This window comes from Arvicola amphibius, chromosome 10 (assembly GCF_903992535.2).
Source record: "Arvicola amphibius chromosome 10, mArvAmp1.2, whole genome shotgun sequence".
In the NCBI taxonomy this organism is placed as follows: domain Eukaryota; kingdom Metazoa; phylum Chordata; class Mammalia; order Rodentia; family Cricetidae; genus Arvicola; species Arvicola amphibius.
Genome location: NC_052056.1, coordinates 69,918,427 through 69,928,488, shown reverse-complemented (window position 1 = coordinate 69,928,488; position 10,062 = coordinate 69,918,427). Strand labels below are relative to the sequence as shown.

Below are 10,062 nucleotides of genomic sequence, written 5' to 3'. Positions count from 1 at the left end.
GAGCATAATACATATTTACGTATACAAGATTGTCCCACAGCAGAGGCTGCATGTCTCTCCTGCAGTTTGCTTTGCTGAAACTGTTTGTCAATATTGAGGCAGGCTATCTTGGGAGACAGGCTGTCTCAAACAGACATTCCCATCTGGGTTGACAACAGGACTGAACATGGGTCATCTGTAATTTCATGGGAATCCTGTTTTACCACTGAGGCGCCCTAGCAGGGGTTACATCTGAAATCATTTGACAGAGAGCATATGGACTGAGGGCCAAGGGGAGACATAGTTAATTCTGGAACCAAGGGTTCTAACAATAGTAGAAGCTTGAAGGGCCCCATCATTAATACATGGAGTGATCATTTTCGCTCAGTCTTAGTGAGGAATGGAGAGGGATATCACAATGATAGCTAAACCAGAACAAAATCCAAGCATGAGGATAATAGTGAGGTGCCCCTCGATGGTATGAAACCTGGTTGTATATGGACTACGCTCCAAGACAGTTCGAGGCCCAGCAGCATTTAGCCAACACACACCACACTGGACTTAATGGAGGGTGGGCATGACACTGTGGGAGGCTGGGTGAACAGGTGTAAGAAATATCAAATATACAGTCTTTCCTCGTCAAATTCTTTGAAACTGGTGTTTAGGACAGCATTAAAATTCTTTTTAGCTACCCCCCCTCCGACTTTGTAAGAATTTTATGCAAATGTTCCCTGCAACTGTTGTGGAAAGCCACTCAGAGAGGACCACTCAGACATTTATAAGTAACTGGAAGGTCTTTATTCCCAACCAGCTGGTACTAATGCTTAGATCTTCAGCTCCTAAGTGTAGCACTAAGCATTTAGAAAAGGGCTTTTCATATACCAACTCCACATCCTGCTATCTTTCTTCTGCAGCTGCAGGGGTGTTTTCACAAGAAGACACCTGAACAGAAGCTAAGATAAGTTGCCAGGGACAGCTTGATTGTGGTTCCTAGGATAGAGTCGGGTAACTTTCCATGGGGTTTCCCCATCAAGAGATCAATTTCTAGTTAAACTGAAAGGCCTCATCAAGAAGATGAGATGGAGGAACCTTGGACTGACTGTCCCATCACATTTCGCCGCTGGTTTTATGGGCATGAATCAATCATTTGACTCATCCTGTTCTGGGGTGGGTGTGCCATAGTTTGGTCCTAAGGACAAGTAGCTTAACTGAATTTATTCTCTGCTTGATGTTGTTATCCATGCAATGAATATGCAGGGTCCCACTGGAAACTCAATCAGGACGAAAAATCAACTGTCTAACTAACGCTGACAGTAAGGTGGTCAGTCATGGGGGGCCAAGCAAAAAGAGACTGTTGCAACTATCTGACCAGTGTCTCCTTGCTTCCCTTTTCTTTGAGGTTTTCTCTGACCATGGCAAGGTTTTCCCTGATTATACCCCTGATTGGTTGGCACAGAAACAGTGAGCTTTTCCTAAGGCCATGCAAAGCCCTCCGAGTTTCAGAAAAAGGGGGTCCAGCTCCAATTCTGTAGGGGCTACCCTCTGTGAGGGAGTCAACTTGACTCTCCAGTCTGGAAACAGACTTCTCCAAATGACCCTCGGTCTAAGTCTATCTGGGAACTGCTGTAGGAATTCCTACTGCCAGTAACCTTTAAGCTAACCCACCCACTTGGTGTGGCCTCTTATGTATTCCCATGTAAGCATGCATCAGGCCTCTTTTTGGCTGCAGGATTCATTGCTGTTCTCCATTCCAGCATAGGATTGTGACTTGTTGAGTCTATAACCCCTAAACTGAGTTCCCTAACATTTTGATCCTTGATTCATATCAAGGCTGAGGAACCAATGGCAGTAGCAACCAGCTTTCCTGCTCCTAGTAAGATTGGGAACAGAATTGGCACCTGTTTGACCCTCATTAATGTTGAAGGCCAGCATGAGCTCTCTCTTCTTCTTCGTTATTGGTGTATATCTGGGGGATAACAGACCAATATATAGAGAGAGTGTGGGTAGTGGTGTGGGTATGACTCTCCAGAGAACAGGATGAGGCACATTTTGTCAAACTGTTAGTTAGGTTCAGGGGCATGAAAGATATGTAGTCCTCTAAACTAGTGTTGACTCTTTAGGCATTAGAGTAAACCTTAGAAGGTGAGGAAACAAGATCGTAATTTGAGGACAGGATACAGGTACTTTGTCCTTAGCAGGATGATTCATCATCAGCAGGACATACTTAAAATTGCAGTCTCCACAGGCCTTTTTCTAGCCAGTCTTTTCCATAACCGGATTTGCTAACCTCTATCCTGTAGTTGTTTTCATTGTTGTTGTTTGTTTTTTACTTTTTGGGGGCCTGTTGATCAATGTTTCTGTCCCACCCGGTCCTTCAGTCATTCAGCCCCAAAGAAATACACAGAGATCTACATTAATTACAAAATGGTTGGCCTAGTAGCTCAGACATTTCTTACTAATTTTTACATTTTATATTAGTTCATTATTCTTGTCTATGTTAGCCACGTGGCTCGGTACCTTATTTGATGAGGCAGTCACATCTTGCTTCCTCTGTGTCTGGGTGATGGCTGCAGACTGAGCTTTTTTCTCTTCCCAGATTTCTTCTGTTCTTGTTGGCCCCACCTCTACTTCCTGCCTGGTCCCCCACCTATACTTCCTGCCTGGCTATTTGATACTAATAAAATCAGCATTTTATTAAAAATAATACAGGTGACAAGATAAAGACCACTGTCCCACAGCAGGGGCCCTGCCACCTAGCTCCCAAATAAATACATGGAGACCTGATTGGAGGATTCTCATTGGCTAATAAACAAACTGCCTTGGCGTTTTGATAGGGGCAAGATTTAGATAGGTGGAGTAGTACAGAACAGAAAAAAGAAGTGAGGTAGATGGCCTCAGATAATTGCCCTGCCTCTCCTCTCTGTACAGTCGCCATGACTCTTCTCAGTGAGCAGATGCCATGAAGCCAGCCGCCAGGACAGACATGCTGAATCTTTCCTGGTAACGACACCAAACTCGTGGTGTTTACAACAGATTATTAGATATGGGTTAAAGCAAGAGATGTGGAGAATTAGCTAGTAGGAGGCTGAAACTACATGGGTCAGGCAGTGTTTAAATGAATACAGTTTGTGTGTTGTTATTTCGGGTGTAAAGCTAGCCAGGTGGCCAGGAGCTGGGCAGCGGGAAGCGGCCTGCAGCTCCAACTACAGAGACCTGTTCTTACTTATGATTGCCTGGTCTTGGCTTTTTTTCTAGACAGCTTTTCTTAACTTAACTGATCCCATATACTTTTTGTCTCTGGCTTTTACAACTTGTACACTTTTATATATATTCTTTCTTATTCGGTGACTGGCTGTGTGGCTGGCCCCTTTCCATCTCCTTTTCCTTGCCCATATTCTCCTCTTCCTATTTATTCTCTGTACCTCTCAGCCCCACCTATTTCCACTCCTGCCTCGCTATTTCCATTCAGCTCTTATCAGAACCATCAGGTGTTTCAGGCAGGCAAAGTAACACAGTTTTACAGAATTAAACTAATGCAACATAAAAAAATGTACACGTCTTTTGCATCATTAAACAAATGTCCCACAGCATAAACAAAGTATACACATCTTAACTCATATTCCATAACACTGTCCGTCCCCTAGACCCCCACTGTTTCATCCCTGGAAGGAGCATAAGGGAATAGAGGTGCACCGGAAAGTTTCCCATCTCCAGCTTTTCTGCGTTCCATGTCAGGTTTGGAGTGGATGAAGATTGTGTATCCAAGTTAGTAAATTCTGGTCAGTCCTTATCTTTAAGGTGTCCGTGGTCCATGGTTTTTTTGGGGGGGGGGGGTGATGAAATCCGGGGTGGTGGGGGGACAATTCTGTATTTTGGTCAATTACTTTTAAATAATTGCTGATTGGCCACTAGCCAGGCAGGGAAGTATAGGCGGGATAACCAGACAGGAAGTAGAGGTGGTGCAATGAGAACAGAGTATTCTGGGAAGAAGGAAGCTCTTTTTTCCAGTCCTGCCCAGATCACCAAGAAGCAGGATGTGACCTGTCCTGCTGAAAAAGGTACTAGAGGGCCATGTGGTTAACATAGATAAGAATAATGGGTTAATATAAGTTTAAGAAGCTAGATAAGAAGCCTGAGCTAATGGGGCCAATCACTTTATAAATAATGCAGACTCTCTGTTGATTTCTTTGGGCCTACGACTGTGGGAACCGGGGCAGGACAGAAACCCCAACAAGTAGGCCCTCATGTTACATGGGGAATGACAACAACCACCTTCACCACAGTTGGTGTGGTAAGAAGAACTAGGTAGGGCCCCTTCCACACAGGGATCCTCCTTATCCAAATCAAGTCTTCTGGCTGGAAGTGGTAGGAAGGTTTGAGGCGGGAGATGGCAGGGTTCCTTTCTCAATCCAGTCAATGCCCTGACCGGGGTGAGCTCCCTGCAAAACCAGATCTGACTTGAGAAGGGAAAGATTAGAAATGGCTTCTGGGGAATATCTCAGGATTTGGGGAAGATGGGAAGATATTTCCCAAACATAACTCAAATGGTGTAAGCCCCTCCCAGTATAGAGCACACTGGGTCCTGAACAGGACAAAGGGGAGGAGTTTGGCCCAATTTTTGCCAGTTTCTGTGACTATTTGATCAATTTCCTTAAGAGTTCTATTCATCCTCTTTATCTGTCCTAAGCTCTGTAGCCTATAAGATCAATATCATTTCTAATTAATATTTAATACCTTTGTCAGATTTTGAGACACTCTGGCCTTGAAGGCCTGGGCCATTATTGGACCCAAAGCTAGGGGAAGTGCAAAACTAGGAATTTTTCCTGAAGAAGTTTCTTAGTAACTATTAGAGGTGTCTCCGTTCAAGTAAGGGTAGCCTTCCATCACTTCCAAGATTGTGTCTACAACACTAGCAAGTATTTCTAGACCAAAACAGTAGGCCCTATAAAACACCTGGTAAAATTCTGCTCATATAGAGGCCCCTGCTGCATTGGAAAATTTGAAGGCCTGGAGCAGCGGCTCTTTCTCCCCTTAGAATAAATAACCCCCTTTCCTCCCACCCTCCTCCTTCATTTCCTGTGCACAATTCTTTCAGATTAGCCAATCAGATAAGCCGTGAAGCTGTGGGGGGTGGAAGACTCAATCTCTACTTGAGTTTAGAATAAAAAAGCTAAGTGAACTTCCTTTCCTACCTGTCTGTTCGCTCTTTTAGGGCACACCCTCTTATCAAGAGCAAAGCGCTTTTCTAGATACTTCTGTTGGAATGGGTGGTCTCTTTCTTCCTTTGACAGCCTGATTTATTTCTAACACTAGGGAGGTGGGAGATGCGAGAGGAGTTTGAGAAGGGGGATGGATGTGATTAAAATACCCGTGTATGAAAATCCTCAGCGGCGCGGGGGGCGGTGGTGTAGGCAGACGAAGGTGATTTACCATCTGGATGAGGAAGAGACTCCTACCTGGTGAGATTCCGTCCCCGGCAGAGCGCATCACCCTTGGCGATTTCAAGAGCGTTTTGCAGCGGCCCGCGGGCGCTAAGTACTTTTTCAAGTCTATGGATCAGGATTTTGGGGTGGTGAAGGAAGAGATTTCAGATGACAATGCGCGCCTCCCATGCTTCAATGGAAGGGTTGTCTCCTGGCTAGTGTCATCAGATACCCCCAGCCTGAGATGGCTCCCCCAGCCCATGAGTCTCGGACAAACTGGTCCCTCCACCTCCGCCATGTACCTCCTTTGCCTCCAGAAAGGACCAGTGGCATTGGGGACTCAAGGCCGCCATCCTTCCACCCTAATGTATCCAGCAGCCATGAAAATCTAGAGCCTGAGACAGAAACTGAGTCTGTTGTGTCGCTGAGACGAGAACGACCTCGAAGAGAGCAAGCAGTGAGCATGGCGCTGGTGGCCACAGGCCCAGTGGCACCTCAAGGCTGGAGCGCCACCTGGCTGGGTACGAGAGTTCCTCTACTCTCATGACCAGTGAGCTGGAGAGCACCAGCCTAGGAGACTCCGATGAGGATGACACCATGAGCAGATTCAGCAGCTCCACCGAGCAGAGCAGTGCCTCCCGCCTCCTCAAGCGCCACCGAAGGCGGAGGAAGCAGCGGCCACCACGCATGGAAAGGACCTCATCCTTCAGCAGTGTTACCGACTCCACAATGTCCCTCAACATCATCACAGTCACACTCAACATGGAGAAGTACAACTTCCTGGGCATCTCCATTGTGGGCCAGAGTAATGAGCGGGGTGATGGAGGCATCTACATTGGCTCCATCATGAAGGGGGGCGCTGTGGCTGCTGATGGCCGTATTGAGCCTGGAGACATGCTTTTGCAGGTGAATGACATGAACTTTGAGAACATGAGCAATGACGATGCCGTGCGGGTGCTGAGGGATATTGTGCACAAGCCAGGCCCCATCGTGCTGACCGTGGCCAAGTTGTTGGGATCCCCTCTCCCCAGGCTTACTTCAACCCTCCCCCGAATGAGCCCATCCAGCCAATTGATCCTGCTGCCTGGGTGTCGCACTCCGCTGCATTGACTGGCACCTTCCCTGCTTACCCAGGCTCTTCGTCTATGAGCACTATCACATCCGCTCCTCCCTGCCCTGATGGCTGTGAAAGCCGGGGTCTCTCCATCCACATGGACATGGCCTCTGTGACCAAGGCCATGGCAGCCCCAGAGTCTGGCTAGAGTCCGGAACCCGCATGTGGCTCAAGATCACCATCCCAAATGCCTTTCTAGGCTCAGTTGTGGTAGACTGGCTGTACCATCATGTGGAAGGTTTTCCTGAGCGCCGGGAGGCCAGAAAGTATGCCAGCGGGCTGTTGAAGGCCGGACTCATCCGACATACTGTCAACAAGATAACATTTTTCTGAGCAGTGCTATTATGTCTTCGGAGACCTCAGTGGTGGCTGGTGAGAGTTACCTAGTTAACCTGTCTCTGAATGACAATGATGGCTCCAGTGGGGCTTCAGACCAGGATACCCTGGCTCCTCTTCCTGGAGCTACCCTGGCCCCTGCTGCCCTACTTTCTCCTACCAGTATCCAGCCCACACCCCTGACAGCCCACAGCCGCCACCCTACCACAACGAGCTTCATCATTAGAGCTTATGGTGGAGGGCAGTGCCAGCAGCCAGCACAAGATGAAGGGATCCGGAGCATGGGTCAACAAGAAGTGAATGGGGGGGGGGGCCGGGCGCACAGGGAGGCCTGAGGAGCGGGCCCCTGAGTCCAAGTCTGGCAGTGGCAGTGAGTCCGAGCTGTCCAGCCGTGGAGGCAGCCTTCGGCGGGGTGGGGAGCCTGGTGGGACTGGTGATGGGGCCCCCCCACCATCCAGGGGCTCAACAGGCGGTACTCCTAATCTCCGAGCCCTCCCAGGGCTCCATCCCTATGGCCCCCCCCCCTGGCCATGGCCCCCCCCTATAATCCCATGATGGTTGTCATGATGCCCCCCCCCCCCTCCCCCTGTCTCTACTGCAGTGCAGCCCCCTGGTGCTCCTCCAGTCAGAGACCTGGGCTCTGTGCCCCCAGAACTGACAGCTAGCCGTCAGAGCTTCCACATGGCCATGGGCAACCCCAGTGAATTTTTTGTAGATGTTATGTAGGGCCCACCTTGAGACCACATTGGGTCTGTGCCCTTGGCCTGTCAAATTTCAGTTTGGTGCTCCTCGTAGTGCCTGGGTTCATCCCTGGTGCTTTGTACCTACCACAAGGTTTTTTGCCACTGTGACTCTCACCATGCAGTGCCTGGTCCTTCTCCCTTCCTCGGGGGTAATTAGGACCTTGGTTATTTGTAGCTTTATTTTTATAAGCCTTTTTGGGGGGTTAAAATAGACTTTCTTATATTTGGGGAGTATTTTTTTTATAGACATTCTTTTATATGAAGAATCCCTTCATATGAAATTTCCTTGGGTCCCTACTAACCCCAGAATATGACCACCACCTCCAATTGCCTAGTTAACTGTCACCTGAAGGGTGGGTGGTGGTTAGTGGTACCCTGGGAAGAGGAAGTGGGGCTGGGTACCCTAGACAGCAGTCCAAGAAAGCTGGTGGTGTACTTGGGGACTGTGTAGCTGCCTTTGTTACTCTATTTATTTTAGTCACTTGTATAAAATACAAAATAAAGCAATAGAGGCCAATTAAAAAAAAAAAAAAAAAAAGAAAATCCTCAAAGAGTTAATGACAGCATTGTTAAAACCTTAAATCTTAAAACAAAAAGAACACAATAGAACAAACCGATTCTTAAGGGTTGTTTAGCTCTAGCATTCTAGACAGAAAGTATTCCAAGTTCCCAGAATTCCCCACGTTCTTTGTCTAGATATAGGTGCTTTCCTATGTTATAAACAAGAGAGTTACATGATAGAATATACAATTCTGGCTCCCAATAAAGTCACATTAAAGTTTAGAATGCTCTTGATGACAGGTGGGTTCTGTTTCCAAATGGACAAAGTAATGGGGTTTTAAGGATGGAGTGTCCTGCTTCTCATATCTTTTCCATTTGATTAGACTTCAGAGGAACCAAGTTTCTGGTCTGGAATTTAGGCATTCCTTTAAAAGATCTAGTTCAATCCCTGAGCACCACCAGCTCCCAAACAGCAATTCACTGCTCTGTCTGTGAGAGAAGCCTGCTACCAGGGCTCCTGTGTTCCCTGCTGGATACTTTCCATATGAAAGGAGAAGCTGAGGTGCAAACCCAAGGCTTCAAAAGCATCAAGAGTCCTCTTTCTAAATGTCAGAGAAAGAACTCCACAGTCTGGCTGTTTCTACCTTTGCAGTCTGCAGAGGCAGCTGGCTGACTTCCAGGTAATGGCCTCACCAGACTTGTAAACCACAGCAGTTTTCACGGACTCACAAAGCCGAGGACAAACAAGGTCCTAGAAAAATTGGGGATGCTAAGAGCTGGTTGAGGAGCCCAGTACATGCATTTGAAGCTGGCTTCTGCAGTCCAGAGGACCAGGGGCTGGTTTCTTTCCTGGTTTGGTGAGTCTATAAATACCACTGTGGCTTACCAGCGTTGCATTTCTCCCACAGACACCTCCTTGTACCTACCGGCCCTTAACTTTGTACAATCTGCCGAACACCTGCCACAATGGGTTTGCTGTGACCGCCTCACTGGGATGTCTCGTAGGTGAGTAATCATCTGTTCAGCTTGGTCCTCCTAGTCTATCCCCAGAGCACAAGAGAATCCCTAGCTCAGAATGCCAAACTGGGCTTGATTACTGTCCTCTGCACTGGTACCCCTGTGCCAGGCCACAGCAAGCCTCCACTGCTTCTCTCCAGGCAGTGAGGTGGGTTCAGACACCACAGGCCTTGAAATCATAGAGACCCAGGTTCAAATTTTACCTCTGCTTACTTACCTGTAACTTTGGGCAAGGTTTGCCAGGCCTTGGAGTGCTTGCTTGCAAAATGCCAGTGTTAGAAAGAAGCTTGGGGGTAACAAGAAAAGAGAACGAGACTCACATTTTAGTGTCCAGACAAAGCAAACATTAGTTTTTTAGGGTGTCCTATGGACCTTGAACACACCAGGGCAGGAAGCACAGTTGGTTTTAAATCTAACTCTGGTAGAGACTGAGTCTTTACCCCATTGGCTGGGGTCTGACATCAGAGCTTAAAATTTAGCTGCCTTAAAAAAAACCTGGGTGAAGGGAAGAAAGGAAATCAGGATGGGGTCAGCCATTTAATTTACTTATGCTCCCACAATGCAGCAGGACCTTGGTATAAACAAAGACTTTACTGGGTGGGGAGGGTTGTTAAAATATTTGCATAAAGGTGGAGGGGGCAAAACGCTTTGAATTCTTTGTTGCAAACAACAACTTTTATGGTGTTTGATGGTGAAGACTCATATTTAGTGTTTTATACCCCAGGAAAATTCCCCTGCTAGGGGCTTGCCTGCGGATTTAATTAGGGCCATCAGGTGATTGGGGCCACAACCCCCTACAGCTCTCCTCGGATCTCAACCAGGCCACTAGCATCTGTTGGAGCAAGCACTGTGTCTCAGTCACTAGGCGTCCTTTACTTCAGTCCCCACACTAGTGCTTTGTTTACAATCAAACTTTTAAGAGAGGAAAAAAAATGAATGAAAGATCCCC

At 47.4% G+C, this 10,062-nt stretch overlaps 1 pseudogene; it reads left to right on the top strand.

The window, feature by feature from the left end:
- The first annotated feature begins 5,353 nt into the window (after positions 1–5,353).
- On the top strand, positions 5,354–7,644 carry LOC119824279 (annotated as a pseudogene).
- The last annotated feature ends 2,418 nt before the right edge of the window (positions 7,645–10,062 follow it).